Source organism: Akebia trifoliata, chromosome 8 (assembly GCF_017979445.1).
Source record: "Akebia trifoliata isolate Shusen 1 chromosome 8, ASM1797944v1, whole genome shotgun sequence".
Classification (NCBI taxonomy): Eukaryota; Viridiplantae; Streptophyta; class Magnoliopsida; order Ranunculales; family Lardizabalaceae; genus Akebia; species Akebia trifoliata.
Genome location: NC_141382.1, coordinates 20,240,405 through 20,262,141, shown reverse-complemented (window position 1 = coordinate 20,262,141; position 21,737 = coordinate 20,240,405).

Below are 21,737 nucleotides of genomic sequence, written 5' to 3'. Positions count from 1 at the left end.
GAACATGCTGGGACCACAGATTGCTTCCAATCCACCAAACCCAATAGGGATGGAAACGGGGTGGGTTTGGGCCAGGTTTAGCTTAACCCGGTCCCATCCCCAATTAATTATGTTCACCCCGAACCTGCTCTGACCCTGAGTCGGGTTTAAATTTTTTAACCCATCCCTGCCCCTAATAGTATTTCTAAACCCCGACCCTGCTTTTTAACACAATTTTTTTTTCCTTTTTCTCAAGTAAATTGGGAAATCTCCAATTTTTTAATCAAAGCAAATCTTAATAAGATTTTAGAAGATGCACCCCAATTTTTACTTGTTACACCGTAGTTATAATGAAAAATGACTAAGATAAGTAAAAGATGGGGTGCCAACATAAACTCTCTTGCGTGGTAGGGTATATATATAAATTGGGGAGGGGTATATCAAAACCGTCCCCATCTTGAATCCAATTCGGTTTTTCATTTTCAATACCAAAAACACCCTGAAACAATTTAAAGGTGTGAAAACCCGACCTTATAGGGGTGGGCCGAGGCAAAATTGCCATCCCTACAACCTAACATGAGTGTTTCTCTTAAGTAAGGGAACCGGATTGAACATAAGGCTTCTGCGTATATCCATTCAATGCTAGTAGTTCTTCAGGTAAATAAAGAAGAGCTGCTATTGGCAGCCCAACTTTTATAAGTTACACCCCAATAAAAGTATAAAATACTAAATAGATGATTGAGAATAAGTAAGAGTTGGTGTGCCAATAGAAACTCTCTCTTTTTTTATTTCTTAAGATTTCTATTTGTTAGATTTAGGATCTTATATGGACCTAATCCTAATTGTAAGCAACTACTAAAGTAGTTTTCATTGTGATATTGCTTTTGTAATGTTGAAGTAATAACTTGAACCAAACTTTTCTAAAGTTTCAACTTTCAATGGTGTGTTTTAATCTTTTAAGTTTAAGTAGGGTATGATAAAAATAAATATTTTTTTTTTTAAGAAATTGGGCTGTAATACGTAAAAATTGGGGTGCCAATAGCAGCTCTCTAAATAAATTATATTGACTGCTGAAAGGGCTCCTTTAGCAGCTGTGGAAGCGGAAGAAGTACAAGAATGTGAACCAGAAAGTATCGTTTAGCTATTGCCCAAAGATCTTCATCCAAATACACGAGAAGAAGGGGCGATAAAACTGAAGGATGATATGAAGTATATAAAAGATATCACTGAAGGAACGCAGAACACAAGCTATGATATCCAACTTTCTATCCAGTCCAAGATATTTCTTCTCATCGTTGATCACTGGTGTATAAAAGAATAAAGGATCCAGGTTACATCGCAATGGAACTTTTGAGTGAGTCACCGATGCATCATTCGGAGAATGGAACCTTAATGATTTTCTAACACTTTTAATTCCTTCAGAGCCCCATTCAAAGCTTCTTTGAATCCTTTCCGAAAATGAGCTTATTGAATTCATTAGTTTTCCCGATTATAGTCCATCTCTTGTGGAATATTGCCTCTCAGAACTCGATGATCCCTCTGAGTTCCTGGTCTCAAACCTGAACAAAAAACATAGTCAATGTAATCAACTTAGTCTAATGTATTGCAACAATCAATTGAATTGATACCAACAAATCACAGATGAAAGTATAGCCAATCAAGGGGGACAACTTAAATATAGTTGGAGAAAATATTGTAAAATTGTTGAAAATGATCTATTGATGGATGGTTGCAGCAATCACCCAATTAGATCAATTTTGTCCAAAGTGATCTCCCAAGCCAAATTCATAGTATAATAACCCCATTTGCTGTCAATCTAATAGCATTCATAGCATCTATAGAAAACAAATGGGTGCTCATTGCAAAATACATTGGCTGCCTTGAATGAGCGTGTGAGAATTTTGATGACATTAAAAAATTATATTTTTTTTCTTTGTTTTTTAATTGGGTAATCTGGGATCAAAATTCAAAACTGTGACCTGAAAGGTTGCAGTACCCAATCAAGTTATGGGTTCAAGCCCTTTAATTTTATATAGATGAGATGATTTTTCTAGTCATTTGATGTAAAGATATGTTAACTCTTAAAGAAATGCTACATAGAAAGACTATCTCTTAGAATCTTGTATGGACATGAAATTGTCCTAGATGCTATAGTTTACATGCAGCCCAAGTGCCCAGTTATGCTTCAATCCAAATTGTAAATGGTGGGGCATAACCTAAAACCCATATTAATTGGGGTATCTGAACCTTCATTCAAAATGCGGAATATGAGCACGGCCTATAGAACTAAAAATGATGTCCTTGTGACATGAAAAAAGAAAGAAATAACAAAGATAACTAAACAATATGTTGGACAACTAGGATTCTGATGAAATTGAGATTGACCAAATCGTATGACTTCAAATATTGTCATCCAAGAGTCGACCTACCAAAAAAAAAATGATCTACATTAGTTCATATCTGACCATGCATATCTTATAATATTATGGAGAGAAGATTTGTGTCATGGATCGAGACAAATTTTTATTGAGAGGGTAGAACAGTCTTTTCAACCTTCATTATATTATATTGAATTTTTCTATTTTTCTAGGGGTATATTTTCAACCCTAATATAAATTATTATTAAAAAAAAATCCTAGGAATTATGTTAAATAACACACAATCTATGTTTTTCCTCCATTTTTTCTCCTTAATTTCTCTCATTTTTCTCTTCTTTTCTTTTGTAGTGTTACTTTCTACTAGGTATCAAAAACCTAGAAGATCCATAAAACAAAGAAAAACACAAGAGAGAAGCTTTTAAGATGTTGACATGAGTGGTCATTCAGATAGGCAATAATCCTAGGTTAAAAATACTAGGGTTAGCGGTCTTAATAGCATGGGAATTGTTGTCATTTTTCTGAAAATTTTCAACTTCATCTTGATGAGTTATTTTTCATTGATTGAGACAAATATGCACATTTTATCAAAGATGATTTGTAAAACACTCGAAGAAAAAAAAAAATCTTCTACGAAACAAAGTTAATATGCCAAATGGTTTTTTTTTATAAAAAGTTTTATAGTGGCTAGGCATCCCTCCCAGGAAGTTTTCTTCATTAAGAAAAGGGATAATAATAACACAAAAAAATTGAAGGAAAAAATGTGATCTTGGTTTATATTTCAACACTTACCGACAATTTTATCTTTTGCTATATGAAAAAATCAAGTTTTTATTGGAGTCAATACATGTTCTCAAATCTCAAGCAGTTCTAGAAGAGGCTTCATAGCATTTGTAGATTTTTTATGACAATGTTATCATGATCTAAAATGTTGTTTCAATTTTTTAGAAAATTGAAACAATACCGAAACAATACGAAACATCAAATTGACTTTTTAAAAAATTCTTTCATAGAAGACTGTGGTCAAGGGGCATATCATTAGTTTGAAAGCAGAGGGCTTTTCAAATATTTATAGAAATATGGGTCTTTTATCGATGAAAACCCAGCAACCTTCGTTAATTTCAGAAAAAAAAAAAAAAAAAAGAGGGGTGGGCATGAAGAAGAAGATGGCTGGGTTTTTACCATGAATCCTACGCAGTAAAATTAACTCCGGCAAATTGGCGATCTCACCCAGGTTCGCCTCTCTCTCTCTCTCTCTATCTCCTTCCTTCCTTCTTCTCTTCCACTTTCCTCCTTCTCTGTTTTTCAGAAAAAACTACCAAAACTTTGAATATTTTCAGTTTCAATCAACTTTCATGTCGGGATTTCGAAAAATCGAAAAGTTTCGTACGGAACATTACTGTACAAACCGAGATTTTAAACTATGAATGTTATGATGATGTGAACGGATCCACGTAGTTTGAATGTTTTCGAAGAAATTATGAGTTAGTATTAAGTGAGCTCATTAATATTCAAGTCACCATCTTGCAAATTTATTTGATTGATTTTGAATTTTTCTATAATTCTCAAACTGCAAGCTTTTTCGGTGCTTCGTAAGTAAGCAGATGACATATAGAATGCAATTAACATCATAGAGCAAACAATAAAAAAAAAAAAAACAATACTAGTAATAAATAAATAAATGAGCTCCTAATTAATTAGTACTTCTAAAGTTTACTGATAATTTTACCTTGTCGTGCAAGCAAACTTGTCACCGAAACCACATATAAGGGAACTCAAAATGGACAAAACAAATCAAACAAGAATCATTTAAGATTGAAATATCAGAAAAGCACCTGACAAACTTCCCTTCTCGGTAATTCATGACTTAAGTTTATTATTATTATTATTATTATTGATACAACGTCTGATATGGGAATAACCTTGGGGACCTCGAGAAGACAAAAAATTGTCCCTCGTTGTTTTAGATGAAGTAATTAGAAAGTGTTACTGCCATCCCTGAGAAAGACCAACTTTGGGTTAGAGCTCATTCCTTGTTTAAATGAAAAGTGGCTAGAAAAGATACTGCCCATAAAAAGGGCGCACAAGCACTAAATCTAAAATCAATATCGAAGATTTCAATTCTAGGCATGCTCAATTCTATAGCATGTAAATGTATTAAATTTTTAAAAACTATTCGACTTTAACACAAAGGATGATAAGATCATAACAACAAATAACTCTTTCAACAATGAGATATAATAATCATAATCGTACCATTTGTTAAGATGAGCAAAGGCACGGTGTTTCAACCATGTATATAACAAACCTTTTCACCATGTCTAAATAATTATCAACTTTTAAATTCAAGTTTACATGACCTGTGAAAAAAGTCCCAACATCTAAAAGAATTATGGGGTAGCACAAATCCATAAACAAAAAGGGAAATTGACCCTTTTTGAAAGAGATGTCTGGTTACCCCCATTGAATTTTTCGGGTTGAAAGATGAATTTGGGTGTTTTTTTCCAGAGAGTCTCAGATTGTTCAATACTAAAATCCATGACTTGTATTCCTGATTTAGGATTTCAAGTTAAGAATCCTACTGGTCTTTAGTGTTGAAACCAACAGCCTTATCATATTCACAAATCTTGAAACGATTTCAAACTCCAAAAAGCTAAAATTCCCAACAAACCTGAATTTCTAAATATAAACAAAAGAATATAAACTCAAAAAATCCTGATTTTTCATCTAAAATTATGGGAAATTTACAAAATTAAAATTTTTTTTTTTTCATGATCACTTAGCAATTCATCAAGTATTACAAAATTCAACACATCAAAAGATAAGCAGAACCAAATCAAATCAAGCAACAACAACAAAAAATACAAAATTTTATGACGAGGTCAAGCAAATTACTTAAAAGAGTTTCTGTAAATGTGCAGAAATCAAACATATATGAGAGAAACCACAACAAATCAAACAAACCAAAAAACTCAGAAATCAATCTCAAAGATGGAAACCTAACACCTCACCTACCCATCCATGGAGGTTCGAGGAAACTTCCAAAGGAACGACTGACTAGTCGTTCGTTTTGAACGAATGGAAGTACAGTCAAAGTCAAAGTGAAAGATATTATTTAAGACTTGTTCCAAATTCTGCTTCTTAGGATTTGGGAGGAAGAGATGATACGTGGCATAGTTTCAAAACTCGGTCAAGACCGAGATGTATTGTTTCAGTTGTCTCGATATCAGGGATGGATGAGACGGACAAACAAGTCAATTTTTTGGACGAGATTTATACCCCACGTTCATGTTGAACGAAACGTCTCGAACGTATCGAAAAAATTTGTTCAAGACAACTTGATATCTGGCCTGGACGAGACAAGATGCGAAACTGAGTTTTAAAATCATGGTACGTGGGCAGGATTTTTAGTGATTTGACTCCTAGTAGTTTGGCCTGGATCTCTTTAAAATTGGCACTTTACCTTTCCGCTATAGTAGAAGATCGAAATATCTCTTTATGTTGTCAAATTAATCTTGGGAGTTGACATCTAGACTTGAAATCTCCTCTGTAGTAGATTGTAGGGACAACCTTACACAAAACTTCTCATTAAAGCTTGCTTTGTCATTTTTATATGCATTTTCCTCCATGAAACTTCATTATTTTTCTCGTTCCTCCATTTTTACACCTTTAAGCTATTGATACATTGGTGGTCCTTCCATTTTTACACGATTAACATTAACGAAACTTCATTTTACGTAATGAATTTTTAGGAGTTGATATCTAGACTTGAAACTTCATTAATTTTCTTTCTCCTTCATTTTTACACCTTTAAGCTATTGGTATATTGGTCATCCCTCCATTTTTACGTAATAAAGCTGTTGGGAGTTGATATCTAGACCTGAAACCTCAATATTTTTCTCCCTCCATTTTTACACCTTTAAGCTACTAGTATATTGGTCGCCTCTCAATTTTTACACGATTAACATCAACGAAGCTCCATTTTTAAGTAATGAAGTTCCAGATAATACTTCTTATTTCTATTTTTAACGTAATGAACCTAGGTCCCTCATATACATAATGAAGCATTACAATTTTATTGGTTATGGTATTAGTTTTTACTTCCATTTTTAGTCCCTTTGTCTCATCTTCCTTATAGTAAAAAATATTTAAAAAAATAAACAAAGTTTACAATTTTATTATCTAAAACAAACGGCACTACCATGAAGAAGCTCCGCACGTTCATGAAACGATTTTACGCTTATCTTATTTTATTACTTAGTGTGTCAATTTAAATTTCTATACACGTTAGAACCCACTAATCTAACAAGCTTACTTTTCAGAAAATTTCTCTTATTTTATTACTTAGATGTGTCAACTTAAATTTCTGTACACGTCAGAACCTACAAGTTTGACAAGCTTACTATTAAGAAATTTTCTCTTATTTTATCTATGACTTAGAAGATGTGTCAACTTAAATTTTTGTACGTGTCAGAACACACCTGCTTGACAAGCTTACTATTAACCATCAAGGCGTCACGCCTTGATAGAGTGAATAATATCTATCAAGGCGTCACGCCTTGTTATGAGTGTGACTAGAATTTAATGTCTTTGACTAGAGTTTAATGCCTATTCTCTCGATATCTTATCAATTACCTATTCGCTAGATATCTTATCAAATAAAGTACTCTTTTCATAATTTTCTAGTAGAACTTAAATCTTTTGTTTACCCATATTTTCCTTTAGTAAAACTTCAAAGAGTAAAAAAAAAAAAAAAAAAAACAGAGTTCTGAGAGAGATCAAAAAATGTCACAAACAATGTTTAGAAATAAAAAATCCATCTTTCTATAAGTGAGTTCTTGGTAAGAATAGTTTCAGTATTGTGAGTCTGAATTTCATTTCACACCTTCTTCTTCTCTCTCTCTCTCTCTCTGAAGTTTGAACTTATGTTATAGATAGATGTGATAGTAAAATATTTTCTAAAACTTTTGTTTATCATTTATATCTGATTTTCCATTTTTTTTATCAAATAATTCCAAATAATTTTAAAAGGTTTCTGCCAGAAGCTAATGGCAATGCTATGTTGAAGTCAAATAGTGGTCTCACGTAGAGAATGGAGATAAACAATTATAAATTTGAGGATGGATGAAATTTTTTTTTTTTTAGACTATAATGTTTCTATTAAAAATATTTTAGCATTTACATAGAAAGGTGGCATAACATTTCATGTTAATTTTACGATAACAATGCATGAGTGTGGACTATGAGCCCATAAATGTGTCGGTGAAGTAGGACCTAGCTGCTGAAGATTGTATGAACTGTCTTTGGACATTTTACGTGTTTGAACTTTTTTATAAAAATTGTACGAACTTTTTTTATATGATGAATTCTTATTTAGTGTGAAAATTTTGTGAATATACTAAAGTTTATAAAGTTGTCATAAACTTTTTATGAATATTATTTTTGTCCTTTCTCATAGATTATACTTGGTAGTCTGTGGTTTTATCGTCATGTGATGTCTATTGGAGCGCCACGACATAATACCAATGTAGATGCGTGATTTTCAATTTCTGAAGATCACCTCTACGAGTATTTGGAGTCGCCACTATTTCTTTTTAGAAAATGGTATAATGATCACCCAGGGTGTATTTTTAGAAAAAGTGTCGTTTTGGTGTTTAGTGGCCTTCGTACGGATAAAACACCGCTCCACCTAAGATCTAGGCAAGCGATTCAATTAGAAATATGGGAAGGTGTTAAGCGCCTTTTTCTTTCCACCAATTGGTGGTGACCTCAAAAGTAACTTAGTCATTTCCGCATAAAACGAAATAGATGAAATAAAAGAGTCGACTGGTTGACAAGTTGTTCCCTAAGAAGAAATTTACTATCGACTTGGATTATAGGGATCATTTCATTGAAGAAGATGATCCTTATTGAAATCTAGCCTTAGGAACAACATATATATATATTGAAAAGTATTGACTAATGGTTGCGGACCCATTCTCATGGGTTGAGAATGACTCAAATACCGATTGCCTCAAAACGAGTTGAGTGAGGTGTGTGTAAAAAATGTTTTAAGGGTTTAAAACGATTTTCTTTTGAAGGTGGTTACAACTCCTATACTTTCAATTGAGTTGAAGTTCGATCTACCGGAGATAGGGAAAGGGAAACACTACATCTTAAAGACTTGCTAAAATAAATAAAAAGGAGAGGAGAGAAAGAAAATGATGATAGAGAAGGGAGAGAGGAGGGGAGTACAACGTTATTCTCAACCCTACCTTGAGACTTGGATCTTCATTTTCTTTCCTCGTTCCTTCTTTTCTTCTTATTGGGTCCTTAGTAGATTTATGAAAATATATTTTATAAGGTAAGGAAATAATGAGAGAAGATAAGAGTTGAGTAAAAGAGAATTGAGGGATTTTCTTTTTTTTTCTTTCTTAGACTTTGTGTTTTTGTTAAAAGGTGAGAGGGTATTTTTATGAGTAGGTGTAGACACCCCATTTTTGTACTCACCTGATTAATCAACTCGTCAACCCGATTGTGACGGTTCCCAATGATGGATGAATATTCCAATGTTTTTTATTTGTTACTAAATATGTTTTAGAAATTCAGATGAGGTATCTCAAGCAAACAGAATTTTAGAAACCATGCTACGTTAGGAAAATATGACCCAAAAATATAGAAATCATCATTTTCAGACAAAAAAGAAGTTTTACGAGAAAAATCACTAAAAAATTATCAAATTACCAAAATACCCCTAACATCAAAATATCTTTAGAGCCTATATTACGCTTAAGAAAATCCTTTCGAACACATAAAACAATAAATTAAAATCAAATAAACCATTTCGCCAATTTTCACAAAATTCAACAAAATTACGGAAATGCGCCTCATAGGGTCTATCATCATTTCATGCCAAAAATCTATAAGTGACACAAACCGATACTCTCATTGAATTCCTTACGAAAAACTGATTCCAAAATATTGAAAAACGACATCGAAACGCAAAAGCCCTTTGAGGGTAAAATGGTCATTTTCCAATCCTAAAAATTTAAAATTTTGAAATCAATAGTTAAAACATTAATTAACGTAAAGTGAAATCTTAATAAATTAAATTAAAATTTTTAAACAAATAAAATCAATCAATCAAGCCCACGGGCCAAATTTTAAGTGGTGGCCCACTTATTCATGTGGGGCCCACCTGATATTTATAAAAGACCCCTCCATCTGGGGTTCCAAAGAATTAAAGATATAATTAAGGGAGTTCTCCAAAAAACTTAAAAATATTCATTGTACGTAAGAATTAAAATCCTAATTCAAAACCCTAATTAATGTTATCTTAAAGAAACCTAGTCAAAATAAAAAACTCCCAAAAAAACTTTATAAATAGGAGCCTCCACAGTCCAATCTCGCACGTCATGAAAAATCCTAGGAAAGAAAGGCCAAAAACTCTCCCCAGTATTCCCAAAACTCTAAATCTGAAGCCCCAACTCCCTACCTAACACTCGAACCCCGTTTTTTACTCAAAAAACACTTAGAAACCTTCAAAATACCCAGAACATCTAGAAAATACTCAAATCTAGGGGGAAAGTATCTCATCTTAGAGATTGAAAGCGGATTTAAGGATGAAGAAAAAGTAGGAAAACTCACACGAGGATGTTCTCCGCCAGCTCTAAGGGAGCCAATTGTTGCAATTAGCCGGGTAAGTTAGGTTTTTATTTTATTTTTATTTTTTAAGGTCATTTTTAGCAATGTAATAATTTTTGGGAAAAGTAGAGACCGGCGTTTACCGGGCGGAATCGGTGCCTAACACCTTCCAATCCCGTAACGTGATCTCCGGACCCTTTCTTTCGTAGATTAGTACATTTTTCCGGTTTTGAATCATGTTTCGATTCCTAGACCATAAAACTAGGTGGCGACTCCCTAAAATAAAAAAATAAAAAAATAAACGGATTCACAACCCGCGGATCGAGGGCTCTTTCAGTGGTGATTCCACTGGGAATATTCTGAGGATCAAATTTGAAAAAATCCCAAATTTTGGTGCATTGCCAAATCGACCTAGTATTTTTTTATATTTTAATTTGTTTATTTGTTTAGTTTTATTTTTATTCTTTTGCCTTGATTGTGGATCATTTGTTTGGATTTTGGGTATGGTATTTTTTATTTCTTTTATGGTCCAATTGAGGGTCACTTTTAATAATCCTAAATAATTCAAGATTTCAAAAGGGTTAATAAATTGGGGATGGAATAATGATTGTTGAAGACGATGAGCTATGAATTGTTTTTTTTTTATAAATAAAATATTTTAATGTTACTGTGCGTGGTGTGCAGCTAGTAAAAAGTTTTTTTTTTTATTTTCAATCTGTGCGTGATAAAGGTATCAAAGAAAATGATTTTTTTTCTTTTTAAAAACAGGAACTTACAATTTGATCCGAAGTTTAAAATTCATCGCAACACACATAACACATTGCACAAGAAAAAAGAAACCATGAAGAATCAAGAAATTTCCAACACAAACAAATATCTCATAAAAAAATTAAAAAATACTCAAATCTTGCCAAATGTAGATCTCTCATTAGAAGAAAGAATCTCCTTCTTCCTTTAGTGCATTAATTGAGAGAAAATTTAAGATTTTCAGATTTACATCTTAGATTTATTTAGCTAAAAATGTAAAATCAAGAAGAAATCGAAACAAAAACAATTAATTGTTGAATAAACCTGTAATTAGGATTACGCTATAGAGGAATCGAAATAGACCGAGTGCACAATCTGCAGGGCGGATCGGAGGGCTTAATCAAGCACATTGCATTTGGAACTGCGCTTGAACGACCTGTTCCCAAAAATATCAATGAAGAACGATTATCATCTCTTGATTCGGATACCAAACACTCTCTGTTTTCGGTAAGAATGAGATAGAGAGAGTGATGATACCTCGGGTAGTCTCCTATTCAAGGTCGTCTCCTTCGTTTCATATCTCTAGGGTTTCTGAAATCAATCTAAATTTGACCTTTTAGTTGGTGTGTTACTTATCTTTGGAAATTTTGAGAATAAGGAGGACAAAATTGAAATGTAAAAATTCAGTCTCTTCTCTTCTCTTCCCTCCTCGACTCTCCACTTTGGGAGAGAACAAAATTCAGCACTTTTTCCTCTCTCTTCCCTCCATTTTTCTTCTCTTCTCTCCCTACTTAACAATCCAAACAAGAGAAAGGAAGAGAAAATAACATTTTTTCACTTCCCTTCCCTTCTCTTCTCTCAATCCAAAGTTAAAGTGGTTAGAAATTGTAAATCTTTGATTCAATAGTTCATGGAAGAAATCAACGTCACCACCACCACCAGAAACAAGAGGCGAATCCGAGATTTCTGGGATGAATCTGAATTAGGCTTGCCCGGAGCAAAACGAATGAGAGACGATCTCCTTGATATCCTTGTTGATTCCGAACTCAAACCCTTCTCAAATCTGAGGTCTTTTTGAACGCATCTCCATTCCCTCAGATTTTCTTGTATGTAACGGATTCAATGCCTTATGTTTCTTCTAGCACCAGACGTTGCTGTCATCTGATTAGCTTTTTCTTCAAGCCCAGATGTTTCTTTGAAGTCAGTCAGTAAATGTTTCTTCTTATACTTGAAATTTTGCCTCCGATTTGATTCCTCTTCAAGTTGTTACTTTCCGCTGGCAACTATTTGCCGTAGTGGTTCTCAGACTTGTGATTCGGCTCGATCAACAAATTACTCTTTTCCCAATCTTTCTCTGATTCAACCCGTTCAATCACATCCATCATCTCAATCGCCTTGCCTTTATCGAAATGATTCTCTAATGTAATTCAAAGGGTTTCCTTCAAGATGAAGGAAATCTGCTTAAACCCCAATCAGGAAGAACTATTGCAGATTCAAATTTTGCAAGAAACCTTTGTTTGCACAATGGGTCCTCTGTTTTTGCAGCTATTCATGACCAACCAAACACGTATTTGGACATACCTCTTACAGTTTTAACTTCTAGAATAGCGAAATGGCTTAATATCTACAGTGGAGTTTTGATGGTTAGGGTCTTACTGAGTTGGTTCCCCAACATTCCATAGGATCGTCAACCTTTGTGATCCGTATTCAAATCTTTTTTCGGAACATATTTCCTCCAATCTTTGATACCTTGGATGTTAGTCTTCTTCTTGCGTTTGTTGTTTTGGGAACTCTTGCTACAATTCTGAACAATGGGAGGAATTATTTGAACTCTGAAGCTTGAAAAGAAATGAAGAGATGAGATGGGATTTCTGTTGGGTTTTTGGTTGCCAGATGAGAGGTATAATCTGAGTGAGGGATTAGAAATTTCCCAATTCACGATTTTATTTTGTTTAATGTTTTTTGGAACAAATGTATTGGACGTGATTGATGAGAGAAGTACCAAAATTTCCTGATTTTGTTGGTTTACTTTCGTTAGTTACAATATATATATATATATATAATATATATATATATATTGAATAAATGTATGAGATTGAATTTCATATTGTTGTCATTATGATTCAAGTAAAAAAAAAAGTGTTATGAGTGTGTGTTGCTCGCAGCAACATATTAAAAAAAAAAGAATAATTTACCAAAATGATACACTATAACAATTAATTTCAAAAATGATAAATTTATCGTTTTTGGAATTAATTTATTTTATCAAAACAGTAGAAATAGTAAAAAGATAAATTTGTGTATCGAAAATACCCTTTTTTGTTTTAAGTATGCATTTACAATTATAATCTTCACAATAACTCAAAATCCAACAAAATTTTAACATTTACTCTCTTGGTCGACGGTAAAAATAAGGGAAAAATCTGAACTTCATCTTCTCCATCTCTCAAATCCATAAAATCTGAATTTGGATTTACTCGTCTTCTTCGTTGACATAAGGATCTTGTTTGACAGTACTTTATCTTCTCCATCTCTCAAATCCAAGTAAATCTTTGGATTGACTCTCTTGCTCCGCAATAAAAAGAGAAGGAAACTCTTCATCGATTGCACTTCATCTTCTCCAATCCTTAGTGTGAAACATTTTCATCTCCTTTCATCATTTGAGAGAGGGAAACTCTTGCTCTATTGACTATTGATCTCCTCTCTTAGGTAATTTGACTTTTTTACATATTTAAACCTAAATTTGTTTGGCTACTAGTTCAACTTCATTATTTTTTATTTTAGGATTATTTTTATATACATTTTGATTGATTAATAGTTGAACTAAATTCCATTTTGTTTAGGGTTAATTTTGCTCTTCTTACATATTAATTTTTTTTTTTTATTGATTAATAGCTCAATTAAATTTCTTATTGTATTTTTTTTAAGGCAGAATCAGAAACAAGAGTCATATTCTTTTTTATTTTATTTTTTCTGCAACCCATCGTCACTATTAATAACACCAAAGACATCATCGTTATTTTTTCTCACCGTCAGATTGATGTTTCAACCGACGAACAAGTTCGATTACAACCACAGAAACAATATTCAAAGTCGCAGCAAGCTTTGACTGCAATGTCTAATTCCGAAAGGAACTTAACTCTTGGCAAAATAAAAAATAAAAAAAATTGCATTTGATATGGCGACAAAAATCGCTCTATCTGTGTTAGAGGACTTCTTTTTTTTGTTTAGCTATTCTGAATTTGCAGGTTACTTCGAGGGTAACCAACCTCCTTAAACAAGATGTTCTGGAATCAAGATAATCCCTTCATAATCACATAATGTTTTTAAATACATTACTTCTTCTCCCCTTCTATAACTACCCACCTTCCCTACCACTAAGCACAAGGCTCTATCATACATTGACACCTGGACTAACTAAATGAACATGGACAACACCTTAACTACATTGACAGAACTAACAATAACTAAAATAAAATGGAATACTAACTACATGGACATCACATTAACTACATGGACAGAACATAGCTGAATAACTGAATTATAATGGATCAAACATGGGTTGACTGAATCGACTTATGTTGTTCCTGTATCCGACCCATTCTTATGCACCTAACATTCCCTCCCCCTTAGCACCAAGCTCGTCCTCGAGGTTGAGTTCAAGAAATTGAGTTTGTAACTTGTTGTAAGACTCCCAAGTGGCATCGTCAGCATCTAAACCATCCCATTGGATTAGCACTTCTATTATAGCATGGTGACCTCTTCTAACAATCCGACGATCCAGGATTCGCTGTGGTTTGGGCGTGAGGATACCTTCATTATCTGTTGCTGGTAGAGTTGTATGTACCTGGATGTTGTTCCCCACCTTTTTCTTTAGGCACGAAACATGGAATACTAGGTGGATTTTAACATCTTCAGGTAACTGCAAACGATATGCCACTAGTCCAATTTTTTCAAGAATCTGAAAGGGGCCAAAGTACTTTTGAGATAATTTGAGAATCTTCCTTATGGCCATTGTTTGTTGACAATACGGTTGGAGACGCAAAAAGACCCAATCGCCCACTTCAAAAGAGCGTTCAATGCGATGTTGGTCAGCCATTTGTTTCATCCGTTGTTGAGCCTCATATAGATTTTCCTTAAGGATCTGATTAATACAATTTCTGCTTTTTAACACTTGTTCTACAACTTCCACCTTAGTGGTTCCCTTGACATAGGATAATAAACGAGGGGGAGGAACTCCATATACCGCTTCATAAGGGGTGAGGCCTGTTACTAAATGGGTATTGGTATTGTACCAAAATTCAACTAAAGCTACCCAATTAAACCAGTCCTTAGGTTGACTGCTACAAAAACATCTTAAGTATTGCTCAAGACATTTATTAACAATTTCTGTTTGGCCGTTTTTTTGGGGATGGTATGCTGAACTTAAGCTGAGAGTAGTACCTTGTAATTTGAAAAATTCGATCCAAAAATTGCTAGTAAATGTGGGGTCTTGATCACTGACTATTGAAGTAGGCATTCCGTGAAGTTTAAAAACGTGGTCCATAAAAATCCTCACCACCATTGCTGATGTATAAGGATGTGATAATGGAATGAAGTGGGCATATTTGGAGAGACGATCCACCACTATCATGAGGGTATCTCTCCCGTGAGAACGAGGCAACCCTTCTACGAAATCCATTGAGATCTCAATCCAAATACGCGAAGGAATAGGAAGTGGCTGAAGTAGACCTACTAGAGAGACATTCTCGGTCTTGTGACGTTGACAACTTTCACACTCTCTTATGTGGTTGCGCACATCCCCATTCATGCCATCCCAATAAAAATCAGTTTTCACTCGATGATAGGTTTTGTGAAATCTGGAATGGCTTTGTAGACACCCTAATTTGAACGGGCCCATACTCGAAAGGGCCCAAAAATACAGATTTTCCAAATAAATGGGCCAACGGGACTCAAGGGCCCAAGTCATTGAAAAGTGACATTTTGATCAAATCAAGGCCCCTAAGACCTCCTAATGATTTGGGAGGCCCGCTAAGAGGATTCGGCCAACCCTCCACTTTCCCAATGTTCACCGCTCCGCTTCCAAAATCAAAAATGCCAAATTTTCGATAAAGTTCACCAACGGGCCGAAAAGCCCGATTTGCCAACACGTGGCATTTTGATTAATTCAATAATTTCAAAATCTCAAAAAAAAATGGATAAAACTAAAAATGTGAGACTTGGGACATCTATCACTTCCTCTACCCTCACCGCTCCATCGTCGAAACCAAAAAATACTTTAAGCCCATTCACGGCCCACTAATCTTCATCTCTCTAAATCAATCCTCTCACCTTACTTCCCTTAATCTAAACAGAACAACTCCACATAACCTAAACTCCAAAATATCTCCAACATACCCAATCCATCCAAAACAAACTCTAAACTCAACCCAATCCAGAAACTAAAACCATTCCATAACCCAAGCCCAATACACCAAAAGCCCACAAACCTTTATCCATAATCCAATTCACATCCAACCCATAATCCTAACCCACAAACCACTACCCACATCAACCAATCACCATATTGATAATCAAATATGACACATGTCATCTGATGAGTGTCTCCAAACACTCAATTATACGCACATTTTCTGGATATTTATCTTGATTTTTGTACCTATTTCTCTATATTAAGATAATAATCATGATAAGCCTCAAACCACCACGTTGCATGTTAATTAGGCTTAATTATATATAAATAAATTCATTTACTAGATAAATCTAATTACGTGTGTTTCTTGTGCAGAAAATCAACAATTTGGAATCAAAATTTCAAGGCAAAAGCATTTGGGCCCACTTTGGAATGCCCTCACACTTTGGAATGCCCTAATCCTTAACTCATATTCTCTTCTTTTGTCTTTTTGTGCAAAGAAAAGTGGAGGCTACTTTTAGACTCTTCTACACACATTTTTCTCTATAAATAGAGCCTTCATTTCTAGAGAAAGGATCCCATCTTGGTTCTCTTATCCAAGACTCCTTTAATCTAAGGTTCTTTGCCTATTCTCTTATTTTTTGTATTTTCATTTTCTAGTTATTTTCTTTTGGTTAACTAGTCTTGTAAGAAGTAGAAGAAGAAGAAGTTGTAATTTTCTCCATGAAATGAAGAAAAGTTCTTTCATCTCTTGTCTTCCCTCTCTTGCAATGACATTAGGCTAAGTTCCCCTCCATTGGAGAGTGGAAAAGCCTAGAGCAAGTTCTTGTGTTATTTCTAATTTTATGCCTTTCTTTTATTTAAAATGCTTATGAATTCTCTTTAAGTTTCTTGCACATTTTATTCTTAATATAGATACTTTATGCTTAGATTAGATCAAGATAAAGTATGCTTAAATTAGATAATTTGTAGTAAGAAGTTCTCAAGAAATTCTACTTTGTTTTTGTTCCTTTATTTCATTTTAATTGCAAAACTTTCCGATCTAAGGAGCTAACACCAAGCCCTTATGATTGAGTTATAAAAAGGCTAGAGACTAGAAATTGCTCATTAACATGTTTTAGGTAGATCCACCTCCAATGGTGTTTTAATTCATAAGTTTACTTGCTTTTAATTTCATTTACTTTAGTTTATTTTCTAGCAATTTTACATCTTCTTATAAGTTCAAAAATACAAAGAAAAACAGTTTTAATTCCTTTTAGTTAATTTGAATTTTATCTTCTTAGCTTAGCTCTATTCCTCCTTTCTCTTGGGTTCGATCCCCTACTTGCCCCACAAGTAAGGTAAAACTAAGATTATTATTAACTCCGGTGAGAAGAACAACGATAGTCTCATCAGAATTTTGGCGCCGCTGCCGGGGAAAGGTAAAGGTAGTAGTGTAAGTTTTGATTTAAAATTTTTTTTTTTTTTTCATTTTTATTTTATTTTCTTTTTTTCTTTTGGTTTCTTTCTATAAGTTCAAGTGTTCTTGAGATTTTAAGAGAGAAGAAAGAAGAAAAAAACATTGAAAAAAAAAAAAAGTCATTCTCGTTTTCTTTTTCACCCTTGACAGCAGAACTTAAACTGACTGTAACTTTCTACTCCGATCTCCGATTATCTATTAGTGTATATCGATTTGGGGTAGAACAAAATTTTCTATAAAATGTGACAAAGTCAGCAAGATAGCGGTAAGTCAGATTCTATTTTTGAGTCCATTTACTATCATTTCTGCTAACATTTCTGTTTTGCTTCTTGTAGGTGAACATTTTTTTTTTCTTCTTTTCTTTCAATTTCCTTTAATCTTTAGTTAGGTTTATTTTTCTGTTTTAGAAACTCTTGTATAGGATTTCTTGTAATTTTTATTAATTATCCAAGAAGGCTTGGATTGTAATAGACTAAGGAAGGACGACGGGTGGACAATACCGTCACGGCTCCTTAGGTTCGCACACCAAAATTGGAGTTGGTGGCCTAAGTCGACTCAAACCGTCTTCACCCCGTCTAGCACGGGAGGTAATCCCGAAACACCCACGCCTCTCTTTGCTAGTGGGTTACTCCTTGCCTTTGTATGTTATTTTTTCAATTTGCACACACTTGGAATAGTTAATTAGGTAGTAAAGAGCACCCCTCTCCTAGGGATGGCATGATAAGATAAGGATTGGAAGTCATTACCAATTCCTTGCTCTAATTAGGATAATCAATTCACTAGTCATCCAATCAAATTAATTAAAATCAATTAGACTTGACTATAGGGCCCACGAGCTCAATAGGAGAAATTCCGCTTCAAGTTGTGCCAATTGCGCTTCTTGGTCATTTTTGTATCTAGTAAGATCTTGCCCTTTGAGGGGATAGACTCAGTCTATTCAAGAAAGAAAGGTATTTAAGCGTGCTCTTGCTTATGCATTATGCGCCTCCTCCGATCTGGAGATCCGAATGATTCAAACTTGATTTCATAGAACCGAGTTGGAAGGCTAGTTGCGCTATTTCTACCCAGTTAGGAGCTGTCTAGCTTTAGGCAACCTATCTAGGTCCAGTCTTTTCTTTTCGTGATTGTTTGATCGACTGTGTGATTTGTATGCTTGGTAGACGTTCACAAAATAACGTGTTAGAACCATTTGATCCTGAGATCGAACGTACCATCAGTAGGATACGCAAGACACCATCAGTAGTTATGATGGGTGATCGAGAGCGAACTCTCAATGAGCTCTTCGCTCCAGCTTCCGCATCTCCTCCCACATGCATTGTTTTACCATTGAACAATGCACCTCAGTTTGAAATTAGGGCTGCCACCATCAATATGCTCCCTAAGTTCCACGGTTTAGAGCGTGAACAACCTTACACCCATCTTAATCGATTCTTGACTATATGTCAAACTTTTAGAAATCAGAATCTAGATGAGGAGAGTATCAAGCTTATTCTGTTCCCGTTATCCTTGGAAGACCACGCAGCTGCGTGGTTGAACTCCCTAACACCCAATTCCATATCTACCTGGGATGTTCTATCCAAGAAATTTATGGCCAAATTCTACCCCGTGGCCAAAACTGAGAAAATGAAGGACTCTATTAGAAATTTTAGAGCCCGTCCTGATGATGAATTTTCCCAAACTTGGGAAAGATTCAATGATTTATTGGTCAAATGCCCACACCATGGCATTGACAAAGCACAGTTGGTGCAAAGTTTTTATAGAGGATTAACAATGAATCAACGTACCTTAGTTGAGTCAATGCATAAGGGTCAGTTCATGAACCAGACTCCCAACCAAGCGTATGATTTCCTCGTAGAGTTAGCTGAGAGTGCTCAAAATTGGAGCACTAACCAAGAAGAATTTGATAGAGACGATCCGGTTAGGAAGACAGGCATGTATGAGATGAAGGCAGACCCTGATCTCAAAAATGTCATGTGTAGTCTAGTAGTGGGATGAATAATCTCACGAAGAAGTTAGATGCCTTTGCCATCTCAGCATCCAAACCTCACCTAGACCCTCGTACAATTTCGCAAGTGACTGTCGAACCGAGTTCTTTGTGTGTCATATGCGACGGCAACGACCATTTGGTCGAGTGTTGTCCCACCTTGCCTCAAATCAAAGCTGAACAAGCAAATGCGATTAATGGCTATAGTACTTTTAGGAAGCCAACTCCAAACTCTTTTAGCCAAACATATCACCCAGATAATAGGTTCCATCCTAATTTCTCATACAGACAGAATGAACCTATTCAATCTAGTGGTCCGTCAGGTTACAATAGGCGTTTTCCTAGGCAATCTGGTTCTTCCACAAACCAAGCCATTGTTCCTCAAGTCCCTTATCAACCCCAACAATCTACCGATTGCCATCATACCAGATCCCATGACCAATTACCAGCAGCCTGCCCAACAACAGTCGTCTTTAGAATCTATGATTGCCGAGTTGATGAGGCAGCAACAGCAGTTCATCCAAACTCAACAGCAAACCCATCAAAATCAAACTCAGATTAACCAGGTCACTGCGCAATCCATAGCTAAGATGGAAGTTCAGTTGGGGCAGTTAGCTCTTTCCTTGAGTGGGAGAGAGAAAGGTCAATTTCCTAGTCAAACTATCCCTAACCCTAGAGGTCAACCTTTGATTCCAAACGGATCAAAAGGTCAATACGAAGTAGGAAGCCATTCTGGAGCTCCACAAGACTCAGTCCAGGCTATCCACACCTTGCGTTCGGGAAAGAAGGTGGACAACAAGGTCCAACCTATTGACACGGGAGAAAAGGTCTTAGAAAAGGACAAAGTTCAAAAAGAAGCCATAGAGTCTCCAACAGAGAAGAAGAAAGATTTGGAAAATCCTCCTATCATTTTGCCAATTCCAAAAGCTCCATTTCCCCATCGCCTTAGAGATTCTAAAAAGGGTAAGCAGTTTGAGGGTGTCTTAGAAGTCTTCCAAAATGTGCATATCAATATCCCATTCCTAGATGCCATTAAGCAGATACCTTCTTATGCGAAATTCTTAAAGGATTTGACCACAGCTAAAAGGAAAACACCATTCCCTCGGGAAGCTATTATGGCAGCCCAAGCTTCGTCACTCATCCAACAAACGATTGCACCAAAATTTAAGGATCCTGGATGTCCGACAATTTCTATTCATATTGGAAATCAAGTGGTCGAAAAATGTCTCTTAGACTTAGGGGCCAGTGTGAACCTTTTACCATATTCGGTTTATAAACAATTAGGTTTGGGGGTTTTGAAACCCACAGATATCACGTTGAGTCTAGCTGATAGGTCCATAAAAATTCCAAAGGGTATAGTTGAGGACGTGATAGTTAAAGTCAAAGATTTCTATTTTCCTGTTGACTTTGTTGTCTTAGACACAGAGCCAGTCATCAATTCGAACAGTCATATTCCTATCATCTTAGGACGTCCATTCTTAGCCACGTCTGACGCAGTCATTCGTTGTAGAAACGGAATTATGACTTTAGCATTTGGGGATATGAAAGTGAAACTGAACGTCTTCCACAATTTCCAAGGAATTGATGTAGATGATGGTATGGAGGAAGTGAACATGATAGATACGCTAGTCAATCAAACGTATCAAGAATTAGGGTACTCTGATCCCCTAACGAAATGTTTGGCTCACTTTGGCCTTGACTTGGACGTAGAAGAGTCTATAAGCGAAGTCAATGCTTTGCTTGAATCCGTTCCACTCTTAGATTCTGTGCGGTGGCACGCAAAAGCTGAAAGTCTTCCTGTGCGCACATCCAATCTTGTTCCTTCTCATGTCGAGCCTCCAAAATTGGAACTCAAGTCTCTTCCAGAGACCTTGAGATATGCATTTCTTGGCAAGAATCAAACCTTGCCTGTGATCATTTCCTCTCACCTCAATGAAGTCCAAGAGGGAAAGTTGTTAGGAGTATTAAGGGAACATCAAGAAGCTATTGGTTGGAGCATAGCTGACATCAAGGGAATTAGTCCATCTGTGGTGATGCACCACATTCGTTTAGAGGATTTTGCTAAACCTTCCTTAGAACCTCAGAGACGACTAAATCCTGTCATGAAAGACGTGGTTCGGATGGAAGTGATGAAATTGCTAGATGCGGGTATTATCT